The sequence below is a fragment of the Narcine bancroftii genome, chromosome 5, assembly GCF_036971445.1.
Source record: "Narcine bancroftii isolate sNarBan1 chromosome 5, sNarBan1.hap1, whole genome shotgun sequence".
NCBI lineage: Eukaryota > Metazoa > Chordata > Chondrichthyes > Torpediniformes > Narcinidae > Narcine > Narcine bancroftii.
Window position 1 is genome coordinate 73,707,333 of NC_091473.1, and position 27,074 is coordinate 73,734,406.

Consider the following 27,074-nt stretch of genomic DNA (forward strand, 5'->3'; position numbering starts at 1 on the left):
AATTTGTGAGAATTTGTGAGTTTTGAGAAGTCTGATGCCTTGGCACCTCACCTACTCCATAATTACTTTTGAACAACAGTTTAAAGATTCTGAGTTTCAACATAAAAGATTTATAAGACTGAACTTTGAAATTGACTTTTCAGAATTGTGCCTGAATTGTAATGGTTTGGGATCTGCCCCACACACACACACTTGCACATAGTGGGGTTAAGTTTAGAGTTAAGTAAGAAATGTTATATTATTAATAACAATTATTGTTTTGGATACCATTGTCTTGGTGAATTTCTATTGCTGCTGGTCTATGATGTAACAAGTGGGTACAATTATAATGTTCAAAGGGCATTTGGACATATGTATGGTTAGAAAGCCCCAGAAGGCCAGTTTAGTCAGCATGGACAAATTGGGCCACAGGTCTATTCAATGCCTGTTTTGAGTATGTGAGTATGTGGATAAGTTCCAAAACATTTAAGAGTAGAAACAGCAGAGGCCATTCAGCTCCTTGTCCCTGCTCCACCATTCAATCATATCTCCATGCTAATCTCTTACCTCAACCATTGCATTTTCTTGGATTGTTATGCAGAGTTGGCTATTGCAGTTGGTTAAAGATTTTTGTCCTCTGGGGTTACTCTATCTCACCATAATAGTTGCAGTTATTTAAATAGAACTGCACACTGCCAGCAGGGTTTAAATATCTATGTTACATTAAGCATATTTTAGCTATTAAAGCTATTGGTGCAACTGATAGAAATTGTAAGATTGGGGTTGTAATAGAAATAATAGATTTTTGTTTCCTGGACTTCCTCTCCTGCCAGGCTGTATATTGTGAAAAGCTTCTGGCAATATAGGTTTGAGGGCAAAATATTCCTGATGCTGGAAATCTGAGAAACAAACAGAAAACACTGGAAAAATAGCTTTTTACAAGGCTGTAAATGCTGCCCAATTCTTTGTAATTAACCTCTCACACTGACAGTATTATCATTGCCAATTTGACCTCAATTCTCCTCTCTAAATTCTGCACAGGAAGTGTGCTCTTAACACCGACACCATATTCAAAACCTTATCCTAACTACTACCTCCTGATCCACAACCCCTCCAAATGTCCTCCCATTCCATCCCACACATGTACAAAAACACTGTTACAAAGAGACACAGACATACACAAACATACTTCACTCACATAAACTCCACACAGTATGTTCATGCTATACACCGTCTCAGTTGCACGCAGACACACATGAACACAAGCTGTCTCTCACACACATACACAGACACACCCACCATCTCTCTCCTGCACATACATAACAGACACACACATGCAATCTCTCATACACCCACCGCATATACACAGACATTGCACATGCTACATACACCATGCACATGCTACACATTTACACACACCCACACCCACACACACACCCAGACCTTCTTGTGGTTTGGAAGCTTAACATATGATAACTGATCCTTACCAGCTGAGTGTAGCAGCTTAATTGAACACCTGGGAGTGAACCAGGACAAGATTTGTGATGATATTCCTTGTGAAAATATTGGATAGATTTATTGAAATATTGGTAGCTGACTCTCACAAATGCTGCACTATGACGTGATGATTCACATGAAAGGGAAATGACTGACACTTTCCTCACCCCTGCCATTGCCAGACTAATTTTGGCTTTTCACCTCCTGCAGCCCCTTCTGTTTGTCTTCCTGTTACTGAGCAATGACTTTCTCAAGCAGATTTCCATTTTTAAGTCTGTTGATCATCTGATAGCTGTGCACAGACACTTACACTTTACTGCCTTTCTCTTCCAATAATTGTGCTCAGAATTTAATGACTTTGACTTCCAGAAATATTTATTACAGTTTATTTCTGCTCCCTAGGCATGAACTCCATTTAAATACTTGCAGACTATCAGGGCATTGTACCAGGGCATTTGAAATTCTATCAGTCATACTTTCTAGAGATTGCCAGAAGACAGGCTGGCTTTCCTAGTTCTATGTAAAATACAAGAAATTAAGGTCACATGTTATTCCTTTTTTGGTTCAATAGGACATTCATCAAACACTGTGCTGCTAAATTTATTGCAACTGGATAAGAACTGAGATGGCATTAAGACTCAAATTCATGTCCCAGTACAGAAAGAGACCTTGAAGGAGGGGTCCACCTTATCATCTACCCACCTGAACTGTCCTATCATGTGTCTTCTGCCCCATTGACCTCATTAAACACCTTGGAACCCACAAAACCAGAATGGAAGCAAGTTATCTTGCACTTGATGGAAATCCTGAGAAAAAAGGAATAGAAGTGTCTTCAGTACATCTGTCACCTCCTTCCACAAAGTTCAGTGATGTTTCCTTAAGTGTTCCTGCATATGGAAGAGGATCTAAATTCTGGTCTCTTGCAGATCACACAGAATCGACTCTTGAATGGGGATGAAGAGCGAATCTGAGTAAAATAGGGGGACAAGCAAATAAAGTCTTGTCACCTAAATCTGTGAAATGGTCATTCTGGCTTCCAGTGAAGTGGCTGACCTTGAAACCAAGATATTCACATTACTGTCCTGTTGCTGTAATTGTGATCATTGCTTAACAGTGAACAAACTTTAATCTGTGCCTTTTGTGGTGTGATGGACCATTCAGCTCCCCAAAATGGCCATAAAATGATAGACTTTCTAACCATATAACCATATAACCATTTACGGAGCGGAAACAGGCCATGTTGGCCTTTCGAGTCCGCACCGGTTCACTGATTTTGTGCACCCTCCTCAGGCATTGGTCCCGGTAGATCTTCATCAAAATTCAATTTAACTTATATCGGAGCAGATTCACACAAGGGAGTAGAGCAGGGGTTCCCAACCTGGGGTACATGTACATCTGCACTTTTCAAGGGGTACATTGGGTCTGAGAGAATAACCACTACTGTACAATACATGGTGGTGTAACCTGCAGTCAGATTGCACAATGTCGTGTTTTTTTTTAATCCTTAATTTTTAGGGGTACATGGGAACCTATAAAAATCCCCAAAGGGTACAGAGGAACAAAAATGTTGGGAACCCCTGAAGTAAAGGGAGAAAAGAAGATGAAAAATACATTTATACTGTTGTTGGAGGGCACTGGGACATAATTATGAGTCAATTCAGAAAGGCAAATTACAATAACTTTGAGAAGAATATTTGTGATTCTATATTAATCTGGGTGCAGCTTCACCTTCTATCCCTTTGCAGCAGGAAGAGAATTATGATGTTTGCAGCCCATAACAGTTGTAGCAATGCCACTCTAATGTCATACACAAATAATTTGATGAAAGGTACATCCTTTCCATGTTAACCATGAAAGAATAGTCAAGTGTGACTGCTTTTCTTAAAAAAGAACAATCAGAACTGCTCTTCATTAATGTTTTTTTTCAGGTGATGGAGAAAGAATCCATGCTTTTTAATTTCGTCTTCTGGGTTTTCATTTTGATGTGTGTAATAGTGGTTCCAAACACTTCCAAGATTCAGTTTATTGTTAAAGTAATAAAACAGTGTCCTATTACATGAAATTCCTTTTTGCCTGCTGCCAGGCAAACAGATTCGCCACAAGTAGGAATTGCCAAAGCACCTCTTACAGTTAGAGAAAGAGAAGAAAAAGAGAGCCCCCCAGAGTCACCGAGTGTCCGTAGATTGACCTCCAGCACTTCTGCAGCCTCTGCAGACACCCAGAGCCCAGCCCAAACCATTAGCAAACCAAGCTCCAGATCAGAACCTCAGACACGGTCAGCGTCTCTTCAGTGCCCTTGGCACCCCCTCACATCCCGGTTCTGATACCTGCTACTCCTGCGGCCAGTTCGAGCCAGTCTCCAGCAGTCTGCAGCCCAGCGCGAATCTCCCGACAGCAGACTCGAGCAGCCCACAGCTTCTGTGGGTTGCACGCCTCGAGTTGCCAGCAGCCTGCCACTTGCACTGGTCCTTCAGCTGCAGAGCCCCCTCACTGGTCCGCCTCCATAGTCACAGTTCTGTGGGTCATCTCTTCTACTTCTCCCTCTCAGATGGGGTGGGGAGGGCTGATCTTTCCAACCTGTGGTGCCCTGCTCCAGTCCTCCACTTCCCTGCAGTCTGAAACCCCTCATGGCTGCTGCCAATTAATAGGCGCCTCCACCTTTAGCACAGACCCTGAGTTTGCGGGATCTCAAATAAAACCACCGTTGACTTCCTCGAAGGGGCATTCCAAGCCCATGAGGAGCCAACGGCAGTCGACTGGGTGGCTGGTCCCTGCGGGAGCACTCCATCTTCAATCTCTCGCTCTCCGTGGGTCCGCATCAGCGGCAGCATTGCTGCTACAGGGGCTCCCAGCGAGCATCGAAGCAATTGCACGTATTGTTTTGTTTTATCATATCTCAAATTCACAACAAATGGTGCATTAGGACCCTATCTATCTGTAAGTCAGAAGTGTTTGTCACAATGAAGTTTGTCAACTGAATTATAATTCAACAGAAATTTCAGAAAGGGTGATGAAATCATTGTTTGCTAAGAGGGTCATAATAGCCTAGTGCTAGAGCTTAAAGTCTGATCCATTTTATTTTGAACTCTGATTTATATTTTTTTTAAAAAATGTCAACATCACATATTGATGCCCACTCCAGTCACAGAGCATTAACGGATCAAGTAAAGGTCAGAAAAGAGTACACTCCCACATGCACATTCCCCTTACACCCACACTTAGCCTATGAATTTAGTTCTGATTAGCTGATTATCTGACAAAGAACCTCTCTGAAGAAACTGTGACTCTCTGTGAGCTCAGAAGAAAAAGTCATGCAAAACAACTTGCAGGGAAAAGAAAAAAAACATTTGAGAGGGCATTTGGGAAATCAGAACTCTCTTTGCAGCACGTAAATTCATCTGTGATTAAAGTTGTGCTGGAGGAGGCAGAAAAACAAGATCGCCATAATTTCCCATGCTGCTGAATTTGAATGGATGAAATCTTCCATGGACCAGTTTCCTGGAGCTGTCCAATTTATATTGTGGAGTTGTTTCTATAGTAGTTTGCTGAGAGCACAAGAATTGTGAGATGGAGTTGGTACTCACAATATGAAGGACCTAACGTGACAGTTTATAACCATCCAATGCAATACGTGACATGTTGGATAATATTACCTGGAGACTTTCAGATCTCACTAGTCAGAAGGAATAATGAGACACACAGCTCTGATAGCAGCATTCCATGCAGAAAATCTGCATCCAACACTGTAATCCAAGTGCAGCAGCAGGTCTTCAAAGATACACACCACCCTGGAAATGTTCTGTTTTCACTGCTGCCATCAGGTAAAAGGTATAAGTGCCACAGGACTTGTACCACTAGGTTCAGAAACAGTTGCTATCCCTCTACCATCAGACTCTTAAGACACGCAATCAGAAACTCATTTAAGGACTAACTTGGCACTTTATTTAATACTGTGTAGCCCTGCACAACTCGAAAGAAGACACACACACATATAGTGTAGCTCTGTGTTTTATTGGGAGCTCAGGCCCGACTTTTATATTCGCACAGTACCTGCCATTGCCCCCTTTACTGACGTCACGACCCACATAACAAAAGCGGGTTTCCTGCGCACAGGTACTTTCCTGCATAACAATCCCTTTCTTTCCCATGCGCTGTCCCTGTCTGTTGGCTGCGCAGCAAGGCCAGCGCCATTTAGGGGTCACTGGCCTTGAATCTGCCCTTGCCATTCATCCACCGGTTCACTTGTTGGGTCCAGTGTCACTACGCTGGCTGCTGGCCTTTGGTTGCTGTCGCCGCCCAAAGTGCCGGCGGGCCACCACAACTGAATTTTTTTTTCTATATTTTGTTTACATCTCTTTCTTTGTTTACATTTCTCGCTTTTGTTTACATATCTTTTTTTTCTCTTGAGGACAATTTAGAGTTACTGATAAGTAGAAAATCTGGCTGGACCATAGGAAAAAGAATCTCAGGGTTTTGGCAATGTTGTTAGAGTTTGGCTTCTCACAAGGCTTTTTGCCTTCAAAATTTATTGTTTGCAGTAGTTAATTAATGTTATTAATTATATTTGAGCTTCTGATTCCTGGTGTGTGCCCTTATTACTGGAGGGTGATACAGCAGACAATATACCAGTAGAGAAGTTAGGAAAGATATCAGGCCATCTTGCCCTGCCAGCACTGTACAATGTAACAGTACTTCTCTCATTTTAAAATCCAATGGCTGAGCATTAAAGACCAATATTCTATTTGCCATTTTAATTGCTTGCTTCACCTGCATACTAGCCTTTTGTGTTTTATGCACAAGATCAGCTAAATCCCTCTGTACTCCAAATCACTCACACTCACCTTCCATTGAGATTGTACCCTCCCTTCAGACTGTCATGAATCTTCAGGCCCACCCTTGCAGGCTCCTTTAAGATCAGGCCAGGCAGTTTAAGCATTATTGCACTGTTCAACAGCATCATCTTGTTCTATTACACTTTGTATCATTGTGTGGGAACATGCCATTTCTCGCTTATGACCATACTCAAAATCTGTACGTGAAAGTCAGTAGCAAATTTGATGTTTCCACAGCAGATTAATTCCAGTTGGCCCAGCAGATTGCTGTGGAATGAAAGCCACAGGATAGTAGCCATTTTTTTGAACTCTGGTAATGGCATAGTAGCCAGATGCTGAGAGACACAAATTCCTTCTGGGTGAGTATCTATGAGTTGTATCTATGGGGTATCATCCCATGTCTCAAGCCTTGTGGATGTAGTCAGTGGCCTCCTATACCATGGATCCTGTGGTCCCCAAAAGTCTTGTGCTTTTTCCATCTACATCCCCCTATCAAATATGATAAAAATATCTCCATTTCTGTCCCACAAGGACTTTGACATTGTCAATGTAGTCTTTACCCTGTGCTGAGGTCACAGGCATTACTGCATATTTCGTTGAGGGTGCAAATATCCCACATAGTGTTTCCGACTGAGTTCTGGGTAGGAGAACCTCTCTCTGAAGACACTAGGTGGATATAGTTTCAATTGGCACCCTTATTCCCTCGCTTCTGTTGTTTGTCCTGTTCTCTATTGGTTTTAGACGCACGCACATCATTCAAGTCCTCTCCTGACTTGAAAGTGGTTGTTGAAACTTTTAAGTGGTTCTGACGGGGTAATGGTGGGTGGATTCTTTTATACTGCTCATTATGTATTGAGGAGTTTTATAACATATCATGCATTCAAGGGAAAAGACAGCTGGAATGTGGAGCTCAAAAAAAAAGATGGCATCTAATCTCCTCTTCACCTTGACTGGCATCACAATTGCACTCATTTGCCTGCTTCCACTGAACCATTAGCCAGGCCCACCACATTCTACACCCAGTATCGGAGCACATATATTTTAGCCACAAATCTTCGAAGTAAATTTGAACAAAAATGCTAAGGAACTGGGGGAATACAAATCTGTCTATCCTCTTTTTTAAATGATCACGAGTACAAAATGGAAGAAGATACAAGAGGTTAATGAGGGCAAGGCAGGCTATTATTCAGCTTTGGACCTATAATCCCCAGATAACAGATGCAATTAACTTGCTGCGGCTGTATAAGATGCAGCGTAGAAACAATTCAGCTAAGGAAAGGTTGAGACATCTAAGCAATGCAGACGCACGCACATCATTCAGGATGATTAAAGATATGCTTCAAAAGTCTAAACCATATTTTGAAGAAACACTTCTTGCAATAAGTTGAAGCTGTTGATAAAATCACTTAGTCATAACTCCATTCTACTGATATTTGAATGGTGCAATACATGGCACTAAAATGGTAAAAACAAATGGAAAGGCAATGACAGGTTCCCCAGTTATCAACACTTCCATTACTAAGTATCAATACCATCATCAATTAATGAATTGGAGAAGCAGGTTTATACCAGGAACTAAAAAAAAAGCAATAATGTCTGCTTCCTCAAATGATGTTTCTAATATTTGCAGTAATAGTGCAATACATAGAATGAGAAATGTTATGGGGCAGATCGAGGGAAAAGCTGTAATACAGAGCAGGTGAAAGCTATTGCAAGAGCAGAACAAATGACAGGATAAAGGTGCAGAAACCATGGGTATAGTGAGAATAGTATTCTTTACAAACCGCATGTTTTAGAGTTTATTAAATGGCATTCAGCATCCTGTATTTAATGTGGTTCTGGCAGCTCTGTGCTGAAGGACAAAAGAAGGAAATGTGATACAGAGAGGTGGTATGGCTTCAGAACAGGGAAGGGGAAATGTTGAAATACAGATCAGAGAATTAATATAACACATATCAAGGCAATAGAGATTAATCAAATAGTGTAATAGAGTTAGTGAGAAGCTCCAGTGGGATGAAAAGGTGCAATAGAGGTCAGGGAACAGGGAAAACATAGAACAATAAAATTTGATAATACAGAACAAAGAAAATGCTACAATACAATCATGAAGTGCTGCAGTATAGGTTGGTCAACTCTGCAACACAGATTGGTGACCTGCTGAGCACAGATCAGTGAAATGCAGCAAATCAGATTAGGGAAATGGCACGACACTTTCAGCAAAGTCCTGACATACTCAAGTGAAATGCTGCAATGCAGTATATAAAGAAAATGCTGCAATACAGATGAAGAAAAAATTCTGTGGAATGTTAAATTAATTCCAGGAAATGATTTGATCCAGAACAAAGCAAAAAACACAGAGAATGAAATGTGGAAATACTGAACAAGGGAAATATTATGATGCATTCAGTGAAATGTTCGTAGTCAGTAAAATGCAGTAATACAAAACAAGGGAATACTGCAGTGCAGATCATGGAAAATGCTGCAGTACATTCGTGAAATGTGGCAATGGACACTTAGGGACGTAGAGAAAGGGAGATGCTATAATGTAGATCAGTGAAATGCTGCAATAGGTTGTGAAATACAGATCTGGGATCAATTATACAATATTTTTCATTTCTTTATTTTTGGAATCTGACCATAACTGGCAAGGTCAGCATTTATTTTCCATCCATATTTTCCTTTGAGATGTTGGTGGTGAAGTGCCAGTTGATAAAGTAGACAAAGACGATATGGTCAAACAATAATCATGGCTTTTATTAGCAGAAACTCATGGTACAATAATGAAAGACAAAAGGTGCATAAACAGTTATACCCAAGGGGAGTGTCCTTACAGTAGAGATAATGCACAGCCAACGTTAATACACCAAGGCTCACCAGAGGGGAGACAGGCAGCTTGGCAGACATTCACCACAGTCTCCCCCTGGCTGAAGAACGGTTAAAATCAAAAGGACAGCTGCTAGGAAAGACTGAAGCAAGTGATACATGGATACCATGTTTGGCATTGAGAATACTCTAACAACCAAGGTATACCAGTATCTAGCAAGCAATCGAAATTATAATGAGATGTTTTATGAATATGTCAGCCTATCAGGTTGTTTACAAATTCTGGTGCTTCTTCTCAAAACAGGTGGCTCCTTTGCAACCTTGGGAACTGGTACAGTTCCTGGGTCCGTAGAGTGGGAAGGACTGACTTCTGGACCCACTCCAGAATCGCCATCGTGAGGCAGTGGAGCCTCAGCATGGCCATCTGAAAGCTTACTAGGGGTCACAGGCTGGTGGGGGGGGGGGTGAGCCCAAACTCTCAGGTTTACTCTGAGGAGGGGAGTGAGGAAGGGGACAAACCTGGCGAGGCCAGATCTCTTAGGGGTACAGTGTCAGTACTCCCGTCTGGGAATTTAACGAGCGTAGTTGGGGTTGGTATGCAGTAGCTGAACTGGTTGGACTAGGGGACCTGTTTTACGCGCCCGAGCATGGCTTTTCTGCAGCATGGTTCCAGGCTCAGATAAACAGGCTGGCCAGTCCATCACAGTTACTGATTTCCTAGGAAAGGCAAACATACGTTCATGAGGTGTTTGATTTGTTGCAGGACACAATTATGACCGAATAGAATGTAGCACCTCAGGCAGCACCTCCTGCCACCGGGTTACAGGGTAACCATGTATTTTTAAAACAAGATTAACAGACTTCCAGCCCTTTCGACCTGCCCATTTCAGGTTGTAGCTCGTGGTACGGCTGTTGGCAAACCCCTTCCGTAGCAGGGCTCGCCGCAGTTCAGCGCTTATGAATACTGAGCCCCTATCGGTATGAATGTAATTGGGAAAACAAAATATGCTGAAAATTTTGTCAAGTGACTTAATGACAGACGCTGACGAGACGTCAGGGCAGTGTATCACAAAGGGAAACCTGGAATATTCGTCAATTACAGTAAGGAAATATACATTTTTGTTGTTGGAAGGTAACGGCCCTTTAAAATCTAAGCTAATCCTCTCAAAAGGACGGGTTGCCTTGATGAGAGTGGCCTCCAGAGCTTTGAAGTATTGCGGATTGCATTCTGCGCAAACGGGTCAGCTTTTAGTCAGTTTCCTGACTTCTCCAGAGAGTAAGGAAGGTTGTTAGCCTTTATGTAGTGGAAGAACCTCGTGACTCCTGCGTGGCACAGTCTGCTATGGATCTCTTTTAGCCCCTCCAGCTGAGCACCAGCAGCAGATTGTGACAATGCGTCAATGGGATCATTTAACCTGCCCGGTCTATACTGGATCTCATAATTATAAATTGAGAGTTCTATTCACCAGCGTGCCATCTTATCATTTTTGATTTTACTTTTATGTTTAGTACTGAACATGTAGGCTACAGATTTCTGATCAGTGACAAGAGTAAATTTTCTGCTGGCTTGAAAGTGTCTCCAGTAGCCAACAGCTTCAATAATAGCCTGGGCTTCTTTTTCAATGGCAGGATGTTTAAGTTCAGGTCCGCGTAACGTGCGGGAGAAGAATGCCACAGGTCTGCCATTTTGATTAAGGGTTCCTGCCAAGGCAAAATCTGAGGCATCAGTTTCCACTTGGAATGGGACATCCTCGTCGATGGACGAGAGTGCAGCTTTGGCAATATCAACTTTAATTCTCTCGAAAGCCTTCAAGGCCATTGGAGAGAGAGGAAAAGATTGTGTCAAACAGAGGGCGTGCCTTCGTGGTGTAGTCCCAAACACATTTGCAGTAGTAGGAAAAGAATCCCATATACCTTTTAAGGGTTTTTGCTGAGTATGGGGTTGGTAATTTCTTAAGGGTTGGGGCGGATTTCACCTTTGCGGACAATGTAGCCCAGAATGGGCAGCTCTGTCACGTTGAACACACATTTGCCCTCGTTAAATGTAAGGTTGAGTTCTTTAGCTGTTGCTAAAAATTTCTTTAAGTTGTTGTCGTGCTCAGCCTGTGTTTTCCCACAGATAGTGACGTTATCCAGATAGGGAAACGTACCCTGTAACTCATACGTCCTAACAATCTTATCCATTTCCCGCTGAAACACGGACACACAATTAATGACCCCAAAAGGTACCCTTTTAAACTGGTGTAACCCCCCCCATCAGCCTCAAAAGCCGTATAGCGTCATTCCCTTTTCTTAATGGGGAATTGGTGATAAGCTGCTTTGAGGTTGATAGTGGAATTCACTTTGTATTGCGCTATCTGATTAATCATTTCATTAATGCGTGGCAGGGGGTAGGCATCCAGGTTCATGTAACGGTTGATTGTCTGGCTGTAGTCAATAGCCAGTCGTCTCTTAGTGTGATTTTTCACGACTACCACTTAGGCCCACCATGGACTCTTACTAGGTTCAATTACTCCCTTTTTAAGCAGTCTCTGGGTCTCTGCTTTGATAAACTCACGATCCTCTTTGCTGTAAGAACGGCTCTTAGTGGCAATCGGCTGACACTCAGGGGATAAATCAATGAAAAGGGAAGGAGATTTGATCTTTAATGCAGACAGACCGCCGTAACTAGTGCGGGGGATGGTAAGTGTGGGTAGTGGCCCACCAAAATTTAACACTACTCTGTTCATCTGAGATTGAATATCTAACCCCAGTAACACAGGGGCGCAGAGCTCTGGCATAATAAAGAGCCACACATCAGCCAGGTAATGTCCCTTCAAATTTAAAGTAACTTTACACTTGTCCTGTACAGTTTTTGTAAGTTCACTACAAGCCATCGATATATTTCGGTTCGCTGGATATCTCTGCAAATTTATGGCTCTGGCAACTCTCTCGTGGATGTAGCTGTCAGTATTCCCCAAGTCTATTAGACAATCAAGAGTCTCACCATTCACCTCCACCTTCAGAGTAGATAGCTTTGGAGTCAATTGAGATATCACAGGGGATCTCACCTCACCGTCACTTGAAGTTGAGTCAGCCTGCTCGTCTGAAGATTCCTCCTTTTCTCAGTTGTCTTCCATTCCTGCAGCTCCAGGACGCATTTTCTTGGTGCTTCTTTTTATTATCAGTGGAAGTACTTTTCACCTTACACGCTTTAGCAGTTTCCCACAATAGCTGCCGGTAGCAAATCGAGCCAGGAACTTCTGTCTGGGTTGCCAGCTCTTATCACAGAAGTAGAATTTTTCAGGAGTTCGCCTTTTTCTTTCTTTCGGAGTTCCAGCACTCCTGGATGTTTCCTTTTCAGTTTCTAGCATTTCACTGGACCACATGGCACTTCTCAGTGTTTTGGCTAGAGTGACTGCCCGGTCGTAGGTTAAGAGCTCCGTCTCCAGCAGCCTCTATCGGATGTAACTGGAGTAAATCCCATTGACAAAAGTATCCAGCTTCAAGGCATTGTGGTGTTGTTGCATACTGATTGCCCTGACATCACATTTATTTGCCAGTGAGTTGAGGGCCAGTGCATAGGCAGCATCACTTTCCCCGGGTTTCTGGCGTCTAGTCAGCAACTGGTGTCGAGCAAGCATCACATTCTGTGGCACCTCATAGTAAGCAATCAGACGTTCCCGAGCTATAGCCAGAGTGGTAGCTCCTTGCGTTACGGCGAAAGGGACCTCACCCAGCAGAGAGTTCAGGTGGCCCCGCTGTATCGCCTCATCGACCACGTTGTTTCGAGCCATGTAGTAATCGAAACAAGCAATCCCGTGGTTGAAAATTTCTCTGGCCCTCGGGGCAGACTGGTCCATTATCAGCCGCTCTGACTTGAGGGTTGCATCTATTTCTGCTAATAAAATTGAAGTGCTAGTTGATGAAGTAGAGAAAGACGATGTGGTCAAACAATAATCATGGCTTTTATTAGCAAAAACTCATGGTACAATAATGAAAGACAATAGATGCATATACAGTTATACCCAAGGGGAGTGTCCTTAACAGTAGAGATAATGTACAGCCAATGTTAGTACAGCAAAGCTCACCAGAGGGGGGACAGGCAGCTTGGCAGAGATTCACCACAGGTGGTGACCTAATTCCTTGAAGCATTGTAGTTTTGCTCATGAAAGCACTCCCATAGTGCTGTCTGGCAGAGACCTAGGATAGATGGAATATTTCCAAGTCAGAGAGAAAGCTACAGGTGTTCATTGTTGCCATATCCTTGTTGGCAACGTGCAGACATTCGGGAAGAGCCTGCAGAAGGCTCTGCAATGTATCTTATAAATGGTGCAGCCACTGTGTGCCGGCAAAGGTGCACATGAATATTTGGAGTGCTAATGGGCTGCTAATCTAATGGACAGCTGGATAGTGTGAGGTTTTGAGTTTTATTGGAGTGGCACTCATCCAGACAAGAGCAGAATCTTACATCTCACTCCTGAAGTGCCTATGTTAAATAACATGAGGTGTCAATGTTCAATGTGAATTTATTGTCTTATACATAAGACAATAATCTTGGTGCCTGCCACATTGACCACCGCCAGTGGGCTGATATCGCCTCCAACCGTGCATCTTGGCGCCTCACAGTTCGGCGGGCAGCAACCTCCTTTGAAGAAGACCGCAGAGACAAAGGAGGAAAAACCCAACACCCAACCCCAACCCACCAATTTTCCCTTGCAACCGCTGCAACCATGCCTGGCTGTCCCACATCGGACTTGTCAGTCACCAACGAGCCTGCAGCAGACATGGACATACCTCTCCATAAATCTTTGTCCGCGAAGCCAAGCCAAAGAGGAAAAGAAGGAGAAGGAAAGAAAAGAACACAAGTATAGAGAATGGATCGCTGTGGAATATTCAATCCCTGACTTCTCCTTGTGCTTTTGCCACTTGTGTGGCTGACAACAATTGGGTATCTAATTCGGATATTGAATGTTGGGAACTTGAAGGTGGTGATGACGTTCTATGACAATGGTTAGACCATCTCTTTATGGATGTGGCTATTGCCTGGCACTTTTACAAAATATATGTTATTTGCCATTGATCAGTTGAATGTGGTCTGTAGCCAGTTCCATGCAGACATAGATTGCTTCATTTTCTGAGAAACAGAAATTGAAATTCAACATTGTGTAATCATCAACAAGCATTTATAATCCCGACCTGGTGAAAATTCAACATAATAGAAACAATACAGATCAAGGGAAATGTCACAATACTGATCCATGAAAATATAAATCAGGGAACTTCAACCATACAGATGAAGGAAAAGACTCTATTACTGATGTATGAAATACTGTATTAGTTTTCTAAGAATACTGCAATAGAGATTATGCAAATGTTTCAATACAGGTTGGCAAATGCTGAAACAGTTTGTGAAATGTTGCAAACAGATTAGTGAAACTCTGTATTACGATGCTTAGCAAGGAATTTCGCAGAGCCACATCAAATGTGATTTTTACACAGACTTTGTGGGATTTTACCGTTATGAAGAGTCTCCGATATCCCAGCATTGGTCGATCACACAGGAATGACCAAAATTGCAAATCTCCATTTCTGTCCGTGACTTTAGACAGCAGACCAGCATTCCACAAACCAAAGGGATGGAACTCAACAGTGTCAGCATCTGTGTCTAATGTCATGTGTAACATTCTGTAGTTGATCGCAATTTTTTCCAAAAAATGGCTTAAAAATATTCCCCTGGTTTTATATGCCAGGTTGAAATTAGGTTGATAATGGTGAGTAACGCTGTTAGTCCCTGGGCTGGTAATTGTTGTGTTAAGACAGTGTCGGGTACATAAGAGTCAAGTCTGGACACAAGGGTTTGCTATCAAATGTTACTTTTATTAACACACAACAATTAATAGAAGAGCATGGGAATTAAGGCACAGAATATGAAAGAGCACGAGAAGAAAATACGTCTAATTTAATAAGACATAGATGCACCATGTATAAGGGGCATGGGAATAATGCTTTGGGATTGCCCTCACAATCTGGCAGACCTGGTGTCAAATCTAGGATTAGGGTTAGGATTTGGGTTAGTTGGTCAATATGTGGGCAGCAGGATAATCATCCTTTTTGCATTCACGGGTCTCTTCTTTTAGAGGTTCTGCGTCACTATAAACTGCCACTTTTGGTTGGCCCATGCTTTCATTACCCTGTGCCTGTTTCGAACTCTTACTGGGATCAGTTTTGCATTTTGATATGTCCTGGGGTAAGTTTATTATCTGCATAGTGGGTGACCGTATATTCACTCCTTAGGGTTAGGTTGTCGATATGCGGGCAGCGAGATAATCATCCCCCTTGTGATCACCTGTTTCCCCTCTCTGGGGTTCTGTGTCACTCTGAACTGCCACTTTGTGCTGGCCCATGTTTTCATTACACTGTGTCTGTTTCTAGCCCCTGCTGGCCTCGTTTCTTCTCCTCTGGTGGGTTTCTGCATGATCCATTGACTGGCAGGGTCTGCTGTGGGGTTTTACAGTTTGTGTGGGATTCCTGTTTGGGGGCGTTTAAGGGTAAAGTTGGGTCTGGGTTAGGGAGTCCCTGTGGTCCCCCTTGTTGGTGCTGGCTGTGGAGTCTGCATTGCTCAGTGTCTGGGTTTGCTATGGTGGGCCTCTAAGTTTGAGGGCTTGTGTGGGGTTCTTGTTGGGTTATTTGGGGAGCCAGAGTAAGGTTGGGCCTGTGTTTGGGTGTCCCTGTGGTTCCTCATGGGTGTTCTGGCCCAGGGAGTCTGTTGTGGGGATTGGGATTGTTGTGGGGCTTCTATTTGGGTTGTTTGGTGGGGTTTTGGATAGGGTTGAGTCTGGGTGAGGGTGCCTGATTATGTTCTGGCATGGGGGGTCTGCCTTGATCAGTGCCTGGCAGAGTTAGCTGAATGGACTTAGGGCCCATGTGGGATTAATTTTAAGTTATTTGGGGGGTTACTTTAAGGTTTAAGTCAGGGTAAAGGTGCCTTTATGCTCTCTGGTTGTGTCCTGGCCTAGGGAGTCTGCATCAAGCAGTGTCTGGTGGAGTTTGCTGCCAGGCCTTGAGGCCCATGTGAGATTAATTTTGGGTTATTGGGGGTTTAGGATCAGGTGTAATCTGGGTAGGGTTGTCTCTGTGATTATTGATTGTGTCCTGGCATGGGGGGTTTGCCTTGACTCTGCCACAGCGGGTCACTGCCTCCTCTGTTTTGCAGCCCCTGCTGTCCTGTTCTGTCCCAGTGATCTGCTGCCTGCTCTCTCCCACAGCCCGCTGTCCTGCTCTGTCCTGGTGATCTGTTGCCTGCTCTCTCCCATAGCCTGCTATCCCACTCTATCCTGGCGGTTCGCTGTTTGATCTGTCTGTCTGTCTGTTGCTGTGGGCCACTAAGCCTAACCCTAATTCTAGCACTAATCCCAGACCTAACTTGACCAGAACCCCAACCATAGTCCTAACCCTAAGCAGACAGCGAACCGCCAGGATAGAGTGGGACAGACAGACAGAGCAGACAGCGAACCGCCAGGATAGAGTGGGACAGCAGGCTATGGGAGAGAGCAGGCAGCAGATCACTGGGACAGAGCAGGACAGCGGGCTGTAGAACAGAGGAGGCAGCGACCTGATGGGGCAGAGTGGGACAGAGAGAGAGCAGACAGCACTAAAAAAATTACGAATATACTTAGAAAATTATGATATACAATATACTTTGACCTGAGTTGGTGCCGGAATGCATGCAGTGCAGTTTAGACTGCAGGTATTCTTGGAAAATTACAAGGGGTTGAGGAGGTAAAAATACAAACTGGAATGGTACCCTCATTCCCGTTCTGAGCTTTTTACACAGCATGCGTTCTAGGAAAATGGGAATAATTTCCTGGAATGTAGCGGCTGTGTGAAAAACATAAAGTTCAGTGCTGCAATATCAATCAAAGTTGTCAAAGTGATCAAATGTTCAATACAGCTCATAAAATTTTACAGGAATACCACAACATCGTCAAGTGAAATGCAACAATATACAGTACATCAGTGAAATGCTACAATCCTGATCAATAAAAATGACTGCGGCAGAAATCAATAAAACATTATAAATCTGATTAAGGATGGTGCTCGCTATAGTTGAGGGAAATGCTCCATGCAGTTTGAGGTATTATTGCAACACTGTCCCGTGAAATATTCACTACATTTCATGGAAGTGTTGCAATACACATCAAGGAAATGCTGCACTAAAGTTCGATGCCATATTGCAATACAAATGAGGAAAACATTGCATTGCAATTGGAGAAAACTTTGTGAGGTGTGAGCGCTGCTCTGTGAATAATTCTGAGCAAAGACCACAGACTGTACAACAGGCTTTAATTAACTTAAACTTGTACATGCCAGTCTCAGTATCTTTGCTGTCTCCACGAGTCTGACTGTCCTCCAAGAGGCTGGATTGAGGCTTTATATGGGTCGGTGATTGACAGCCGGCAGGTGGGACCATCATCCCAGGTTGCCTACATACAGGTACAGTGGTTGCCACTGTAGTAGGCTGGTAGGTGTGCGGCCAGTGTAGTAGTTGTATCACCACATTCACCCCCTGCTTGAGGGGGGCAATGTTCTCAGTACTGAGTAGTATCTACAGGTTCAGGTGGTCCGGCAGTTGTCTGTGCATCTTGGACCGTCACAGGACAGGCTCCTGGACAATAGTCGGTAAGGGCAGGGCTGCCTGAGAGTCGGCTGTGTCCAGGGTGGCCGTTGCTGCCGGCAGTGCGGGCAGGTTGGTGTCTGGCAGAGTGGGGGTGTAGTTGAGGGGCTTGATCATGGGGAGTGGGCCCTCTGGAGAGGTGGAGAGTGGGTGTCAGCTCCCTGGGGATCCTGGATGGGCCAGGGATGTCCCGGGTGAGAGGGCTGGGCCCCTGCTGGTGCCAGGTCCCTGGTTGAGACAGTGTCCTCACATCCATTGGGGTACCTGACGTAGGTATAATTTTGGTTTGAATGGAGGAGGTGCACCTGCTCGACCAGGGGATCGGATTTGTGGATCCTTGTGTTTGAGTACTGGTCCTAGAGATGTCAGCCACACTGGCAGGGAGACGGCAGTCGCCAATTTCCTAGGAAAGGAGAAAAGGCATTCATGAGGGCTCTGGATTGGTAGTCATGCACAAGAGTGACCGTATGGCATGGAGTGTCTTGGGGAGGGCCTCTTGCCAATAGTTGATGGGCAAGCCTTTCAACCTCAAGGTCAGGAGGACTGCCTTCCAGATGACCCCATTTTCACATTCCAGCTGCCAGTTGCCCCTGGGGTTGTAGCTAGTCATGCAACTAGCTGTGATGCCTTGCACCATCAGGTAATGGTGCAGCTCCTCACTCATAAAGCTGGACCCCCAGTTGCTATGGATGAATGCTGGGTATCCAAGCATGATAAAGATCTGTGCCAGTGCCTTGCTAACAGAGACGGTGGAGACGTCAGGGCAAGGGATGACAAAGGGAAAATGGGAGAATTCATCTATGACCGAGAGGAAATTGACGTTCTTATTCATGGATGGCAGTGGTCCCTTGAAGTTAACACTAAGCTGCTCGAAGGGCAGAGTGGTTTTCACTACATGGGTCTGTGGCAGGCGGAAGAAGTGTGGTTTGCACTCCTCACAGACCCTGCGGGATTCAGTCATGGTTTGGGCTTCTTGGATGGTGAAGGGGAGGTTCCGGGACTTAATGAAGTGATACAGTCGTCTGATGTTCAGGTGGCAAAGGATGTGGTGCAGTGCCTGAAGCTATTCAGACTGCGTGGCGCCGGTCTGGGACAGGGTATCAGGGGAATCCTTGAGCTTCCACAGCCTATACTGGATGTTGTAGCTGAAGGTGGCCAGCTCAACTCTCGAGTGTAAGATCTTGATGTTTTTGATCTTGCCCCTGTAAGTGGTGCTGAACATGAATGTCACCATGCACTGGTCTGTGAGAAGGGTGAACCTTCTGCCAGCCAGGTAGTGGCACCAGTGGTGGACTGTTTCCATGATCACCTGGGCCTCCTTTTCAATGGCGGAATGCCTGAGCTCTCAACCATGGAGGGTCCTGGGGAAAAAGGCCACGGGTCTACCCCCTTGATTGAGAGTGGCAGCGACGGCAATGTCAGAGGCAACGCACTCCATCTGGAATGGGATGGACTCATCCACGGCATGCATTATGGCACTGGTGATTTCCTGTCTGGGGAAAGTAGTGGCTTGAGCCAGTGGGCAGACCTTGTCTGAGAAATGGGAGACCCACTGAGAGTGGTAAAAGGAAAGCCCTAGACACCTGCGGAGGGCTTGAGCATGTGGGGGAGGGGCAGTTCCATTAAGGGGCACATGTGTTCTGGGTGGGGACTGATGACAACATGTTCACCCTCCCCACCCGGAGAAATTTCTCTGCTGTGTGAATAATTCTGACACAAAGTCCACAGACTGTACAACAGGCTTTAATTAGCTTAAACCTGAACATACAAGTCTCAGTATACTGCTGGCTCCACATGCCTGACTGTCCCCGAAGGGGCCGACTCAAGTCTTTATACGGGCCGATGATTGACAGCCAGCAGGTGAGTCTTGTGCAATTAAATATGAATAGTATCAGCTTGAGACTGTCAGTATTCATATGCTTCCCTCCTAATTTCCCCAATTGACTCCAAGCATGAGAAATGATTAGTCAGAAACCTTGCTTCACCCATATAAAACCAACAATTATTGTAACATCATCATGTGGCAACATATCCCACTATCCGTAGTTCATAAGCAACTGATGACATTGGCAGACCATTTCAATTATCTAAATTTCCACTGTGGATGAAACTCAGCCAAATGGGATGACCTTGAATCGGCAAATTGGTCGACATGAAAAGTTGGACTGAAGGGTCTGTTTCCATGTTATCACAGGGACTCCATGACTCTTTTATATTTGTTTTGTTACATTTCCTGTGACATGAACAAAATTGGCCATATTTAACAAACAATGTCCTTGATAGAAAAGTGCTAATATGGAAGATCTGCAGATGCTGTGATTGTAGCGAAATAGAGAACACATAAGTGCTGGAGAAACTCAGCAGGTCATGCAGCATGTATAGGAATTAAAGGGAAACCATTGTTTTGGGCCTGAGCCCTTCTTCAAGGTATGAGCAAAAATCAATAAAAATGTTGTGGGGCGTGGGAGAGGAGAGGAGGGAGGAAGGAGCAGGGGTAGAGGCTAACTGGTAAGAGAGTAGAAGAGAAAAAAAGCTGAGAAGAGGGTGAGGCTCTCAGTATGGAGAGGGAAGGGAGGGGATGGGGAGCTGGTGAAAAGGAAACAGAGGTATAGGGAAAGAGACATTCATGGGTCGGGGGTGGTTGACAGAAACTGAAGAGGTTGGTGTTAATGCCATATGGTTGGCGAATGTTGAGATGGTGCTGTTTCTCCAATTTGCAGTTAGCCTTGGTTTGGCAGTGAACGAGGCCATGGATACTCAATGGCTGGCCACTGGGAAACAATCTCCCAGTCTCCAACCAATCTCTCCGATATAGACGAGGCCACAACGAGGGAACCAGACACAGTTGATGACCCTTGCAGATTCACAAGCAAAGTGTAACTTCACTTGGAAGGACTGTTTGGGACCCCAAAGAAGAGTGAGGTAGGAGGTATGGGTGGAAGTGTTGCATTTCTGGTGGTCACAGGATTAGTTAATGGGTGGGAGGGGGCACAATTGGTGGAAAGGGATGAGTAGATGAGGGTCCCAGAGGGAGCAGTACCTGTGGAGAGTGGAGAAAGGAGGAGAGAACAAGATTTATCTAGTGATGGGATCATGTCATAGATGGTGGAAATTGTGGAGGATAATATGTTGGATGCGGATGCTAATGGAGTGTTAGGTAAGAACAAGCAGAATCCAGTTCTTGTTGCACCTTGGGGCAGAAGGAGCAGGGGCAGATGTGCTGGAAATGGAGGAGATGTGGGTGCAGGCCAAATTAATGATGGTAGATTGGTATCCATGATTTTTGAAGAAGAAGGTCATCTCAGATATTCTAAAATGGAAAACTGCAAAGGAATTGAGAGGAAGGAATAGAATCTTTACAGGGTACAGGGCATGAAGAGGTATAGTAACTGTGGGATTTGGGAGATTTATAGAAAATATCTGCAACTTGTCTCCTGAGATGGAGAAAGAGCAATCAAGAAAGGGGGCAGTGTTTCTAAAGATGGACCAAGTGAATTTGAGGTTGAGGTGAAAGTTAGCAGCCAAATGGATAAGTTATCAAGCTCATCATTGGTGTTTGAGGCAGCACCAATGTAGAGTCATCAATGCAGACAGAGTTGAATTCAGGAGTTTTCCTGTTTAAGCATGTATCATGGATTATTGCACATCGCCAACAAAATGGCAGGCACAGCTGGGATCCATGTGGGTACCCATGGCTACCCCATTGACTTGGAGAAAGAGGGATAAGTCAAAGAGGTTATTAAGGGTGAGAACAAGTTCTGCTGGCAGAGCAGTGGTGGTGGTGGAGGGGGACTGGTTGGGTCTGTTGTTGAGAAAGAAACAGAGGACTTGATAGAAAAGATTGCACAAAATATGTTCACACAAAATTCTCGAGCTGATTATTTTAAGCTTGCTTTACTCAGATTAGTTATTTTCTTCTATTTCCACCAAAGAAGGAACACAATCCATTGACTTATTCCTACATTTGGTGTTCTGTACACAGGAAGTAAAATGTTTGTTAAATGAAATATTCTTTTGGCAATATTGATGGATCCTGCAGTGAGATGAATCCATGATGTTGGAATAAATCATTTGTATTACCATTCACATTACTATAACTTCTCATTATCATTAACTATGAAAATAAATAAATGGCAGTAGTAAGAAAATGGCAACATTTAATATGTCCCTTCTGTGGATATTTATGTGCATTTAAGGGAGTTGTTAGTTTGTTGATAGTTGCAGTGACAAATGGTATTATTGGGTGTAATAATTTTAAGTTTACATTACTTTTTAAGTTATAAAGTACAAAATGTGGTCAAACAATGTTGCAAATGCCAATGACAAAGTAGATTAATGTAGCAGAGAGATTACATTCAAATCTAATAGTGAATATTCAAAAAACAGAAATACCAAGGGGCTTTATCCGACTCTCCTATAAAACACTAATGAACCTTGATCCATTTAGAAATATGCATCCTATTTAGAGAGAATGCATTTATGGTCCTCAAAGAAAATAAATGACATTTTATAAAAGGGTAAAAAGAGGGGCAGATTAGATGGAATATAAAATATTGCTCTTTCCAGCTTATCATGTCTTACTTTCACCTGAAATATGATGAGGATAGGTGGGAAAGGACCTGTCAGGGGAGGAAATATATTTTGGTGACAATACACTTATTCCAGGGAAACCTCAGGTGAAAGTCAACCCTTATTATACCCGCCCCGGTACTGTGGAGAAAGAAAGAGCTCTAACTACATGTGGGAAATAGGGTGTAATTTCTGTATTACTATGGTTTATCCTGGGACATTAATATTAAAACTTGGAGATATATAATACACCAGCATTACTTTATATGAAAGAAGATTAACTTTAGCCTTTTGATACCTTATTGCAAACATTCTGAAAGCAGTATTCAATCTGGATTGACAAAAGAATGAGCTTAAAGGTCAAGCTCCTGCATTTGTAACTGCAAACTAATTTCAGAAAGAAGTTATTTCTGTTGTGCCAGCTACAATGCCACCACATTGTGTATGTGCTGCCTGATCCAGCACAGCTAGTCCTTGTGGACTTGTGATCCAGCAGTGACTGACACTCAAATATTACTGCTCGATGCAGAATAAATTTGGTCAGTTTTCAGACAAGCTGCCAGAGGAAAGACGGTTTACTTTACAAGGCTGCAGTGTTCCATCACAGTAGATGAAGTGCTCCTGTCTATTTAAACACACACTGTACCTCATGTGAAGCTACCTAGTAGCATTAGAAAACACAGTGAGGTTTTCTGAGGTGCTGGATATGTTGGTGAAAGGGCAAAGTGGTTAAAAAAAAGTTTATGATCACTGTACTTCCATGAAGAGATAGAGTTGAGATACTCTGCCCATTTTTTCCACAGGATTGCATCAGAAGGATATAAATTGGATGCACAGAACAAGGTTTTGATCACAACACAAATGTTCCAGTTGCCTGCACAAATAGAAATTGCTGTAGACATATCGAAGATTGTCTCCTGCAGATCTCTGGTCTGTCCTTGCCAGAATACCTCAGCTGACAATAGAACATAGAACATTACAGAACAGTACAAGTCCTTGAGACTATGATGTTGCACTGCTCTGTATAAACTTATTTAACAATCTAAACCTTCCCTACTTCACACCCATAGCTCTCTATTTTTCTTGCATCCAAGTGCTGTCCAAGAGTCTTTTACATACTATTGTACCAGCTTCCACCACCACTCCCTGTTGTGCATTCCTGGTGCCCACTTCTATCTGTGTAAAAAACTTACCCCTGACGTCTCCAACCAATATTTCTCCTTTCACCTTATGCAGATTGTGATAGTACAGATTCTATCACCAATGTGTATATGTACATATGTACAGATGGAAGTGTAGGATGACTGTGATTGGCTGAGAGTGTAGCCACACCTACTGGCAGGTCTTAAAGGATTGTTCCTAGCCAGACCAGGTCATTCTGGACTGGTTGATATGCTCCAGTCTTTTAGTTAATAAAAGCCTTGGTTTGGATCAACAAGTCTTTGGTTCTTTGGACGCGCATTATAATTTTATTAACTAAAATAAATTTTCAAGGGATGGAGTGTATGCTACAGCTGGAATGCCTCAAAATCGACCCACAGTCAGCTACAGCCTCGAAAGACTTTAAGCACTGGGTGAGATGCTTCGAAACATACTTACAGCTCTCTGATCCTGCCGTGATAGAGGACAGCCGTCGACTACTAATATTGATGACTATAGTGTCCCTGAGAGTCTACCAGAGTGTCCAGGATGCGATCATTTACGTCGCAGCCATGAAGGTACTGGAAGGACTCTACGAGTGACCAGTGAACATGGTCTATGCTCGGTACAAACTTTCTACAAGGAGGCAACAGCCCAGTGAGTCCTGTAGAGCTTATATTCAGGCACTAAGGGCAATGGGCAGGGACTGTGCCTGCACAGACAGAACTGCTGCAGAGACCACAGATGATCTCATTCGGGATGCCTATGTGGCCAGGGTTCGATCGAATGAGGTGAGGCAGTGCCTGCTAGAGCTCGGGGAAGAAAACCTAGAGGACATGATGGATCACAGAGACGATGGAGGTTGCAGTCTTAAGTATGGACATGTGCACTTGGAGCTGGACCCCACACTCTCATGTGAGTAGGATGCCCTCCCTCAACCTTACTACTGCCGCTACGCTGCCCGATGCAACCCCAAGGTATTATTTCTGCGGGAGGAACAAGCACAGCATATCCCAGCGCCTGGTGAGAAAAGCCAGGTGCCAGAAGTGCCTTAAAAATGGCCAATTTGTTGTAGTCTGTCGCTCCAAAATGGCCGCCATCAAATACAGTGCCTCGTGTGAAGCCCAATCGCCACTCTGCATTTCAAACACTTCTTTCTCAGAGCTCTCGTCCAATGAGAGCGAGGACTCAACCGCGCGACAGTGCCTGACATCACGGGGCAGACACTTAGCGCAGAAGGTACAACCCACCCTCGCCGCATTGACGTTAACCCTAACGTCTGACCAGGCCCCAGCTCCAACCTCAATGCCTGGCGCCACTGTCAAAGAGGTACCTGCCGCCGCTGACCAGGGACCCACCGCTGCCGACCAGGGACCCGCCACTGCTGACGAGGGACCCACTGACGCTGATGCTGCTGACTGGTGAAGCATCGATATTGCCAACCTGGTACCCGCCGATGCTGCCAACCGGGGTCCCGATGCTCCCATCCGGGGACCCACCACCGCTGACCACTTCCCCGCTGACTGCCCCACCACCGACGGCAAGCAGCGACCCTCAACACATACCTTTGGCTGCAGGGAGCAACACCACCACCCCGACACTGTTTTTTCAGGCCCCACTGTTTGCGACATGTCATCACGCACACGTTGCGTGACATCATCACGCAGGTCTCCACTGTCTACATTATAAGTCTCTGCATCAATAACCCTTAACCAGGACTCCCACCAACCCCTCACAAAAGCAATGGAACTGATTAAGGTGCATGGACACTATACCATTTGCTTATTTGACTCGGGGTTAACTGACAGTTTTATCCGCCCGACCTGGCCCACCGTTGCAGACTGGCTATTCTCCCCACTACACAGAGAATTTCACTGGCGACCAGATTGCTCTTGACTGGGGTAAAGGGGTACTGCGTGGCGACCCTGAAAGTCCAGGGCATCACGTTCCCCAATTGTGCGCCCCTGCTCTGCTGGGACTGGATTTTCAGTGCCAGTTTCAAATAATTTCTCTGCACTTTTGGGGGCCTCACGCTCCGCTCTCTGTCTGTAACCACTCCACCCCGGGAACCTCCTGCTAGTGGTAGCCCGAGCCACTCACCCCCGCACACCGGGGCCTCACCTGTAGTCTCTCCACCCTCCGAGTTGCTCCGGCAGCACTTTTCGCAAATCTCACCCCTGGCTGGAAGCCTGTGGCCACCAAAAGCCGGCAATATATTTCTGAACACAGGAAATTTATCACAAACAAGGTGCGCAGACTGCTGGATGAGGATATTATCGAACCTAGCTCGAGTCCATGGAGGGCCCAGGTAGTGGTTGTTAAAAACGGGGAGAAGCCACAGATGGTGGTTGACTATAGCCAGACTATCAACTGCTTCATGCTCCTGGATGCGTACCCTCTTCCACAGATCACAGATGTGGTGAATCAGATCACCCAATACTATGTATTTTCCACCATTGACTTACATTTGGCCTATCATTAGCTCCCAATCCGCCGAGAAGACCGACCTTTCACGGCCTTCGAAGCGAATGGGCAGTTGTATCAATTCCTCAGGGTACTCTTTGGGGTCACAAATGGCATCGCGGTCTTCCAGCGGGAAATGGACCGGATGGTGAACCAGAACGGGCTGACTGCCACTTTCCCATATCTGGACAATGTCACCATCTGCGGCCATGACACGGAGGATCATGATGCCAACCTTGAGAAATTTTTTCAGTCTGCAATTTGGCTGCACTTGACAAGTGTGTCTTCCAGACCACTCGGCTCTCAATTCTGGGTTGTATGGTGGAGAACAGGGTGGTCATGCTGGACCCTGATCGCATGCATCCCCTCATGGAATTGCCCCCCCCCCCCCACACCCAGAAGGCACTCAAATGCTGCCTGGGTTTTTTCTCTTACTATGCCCAATGGGTTCCACACTATGCCGATAAGGCATGGCCACTCATCAAGACCACCTCCTTCCCCCAGCCAACCGAAGCCAGAGCAGCCTTCGACTGCATCAAATCGGACATAGCTGCTGCAATGCTGCACGCCATTGACGAGTCCATTCCATTCCAAGTCGAAAGCGATGTGTCTAAATTTGCACTGGCAGCCACTTTGAACCAGGGCGGCCGGCCGGTAGCCTTCTTCTCCAGAACCCTTTAGGGTCCTGAGAGCCAACATTTCTCTGTCGAGAAGGAGGCCCAGGCCATAGTCAAGGCAGAATGTCATTGGAGACACTACCTCACTGGTAGGCGCTTTACGCTGCTGACTGACCAACATGTGGTCTCCTACATGTTTACCAATACCCAGCGAGGTAAGATCAAGAATGACACAATCGTCAGGTGGAGAATCGAGCTCTCCACCTTTAATTATGACATACTGTATCGGCCAGGTAAACTCAACGACCCATTAGATGCATTCTCCAGGGGGACTTGTGCCAATATGCAACTGGACAGGCTGCAGAAACTCCACAAGGAGCTCTGTCATCCAGGGGTCACTAGGTTCCCACATTTTGTCAAATCTCGCAACCTGCCCTACACGGTCTAGGAGATTCGCTCCATGACCCAAGCCTGCCCAGTGAGCACTGAGTGCAAGCC

General features: G+C 44.8%; 1 long non-coding RNA gene across 1 annotated transcript; it reads left to right on the forward strand.

The window, feature by feature from the left end:
- The first annotated feature begins 336 nt into the window (after positions 1 to 336).
- Positions 337 to 2,488, forward strand: LOC138762724 (uncharacterized). The gene is made up of 2 exons (XR_011357095.1): positions 337 to 437; positions 2,048 to 2,488. It is a non-coding gene; the product is annotated as an uncharacterized lncRNA (long non-coding RNA).
- Positions 2,489 to 27,074: the final 24,586 nt, after the last annotated feature.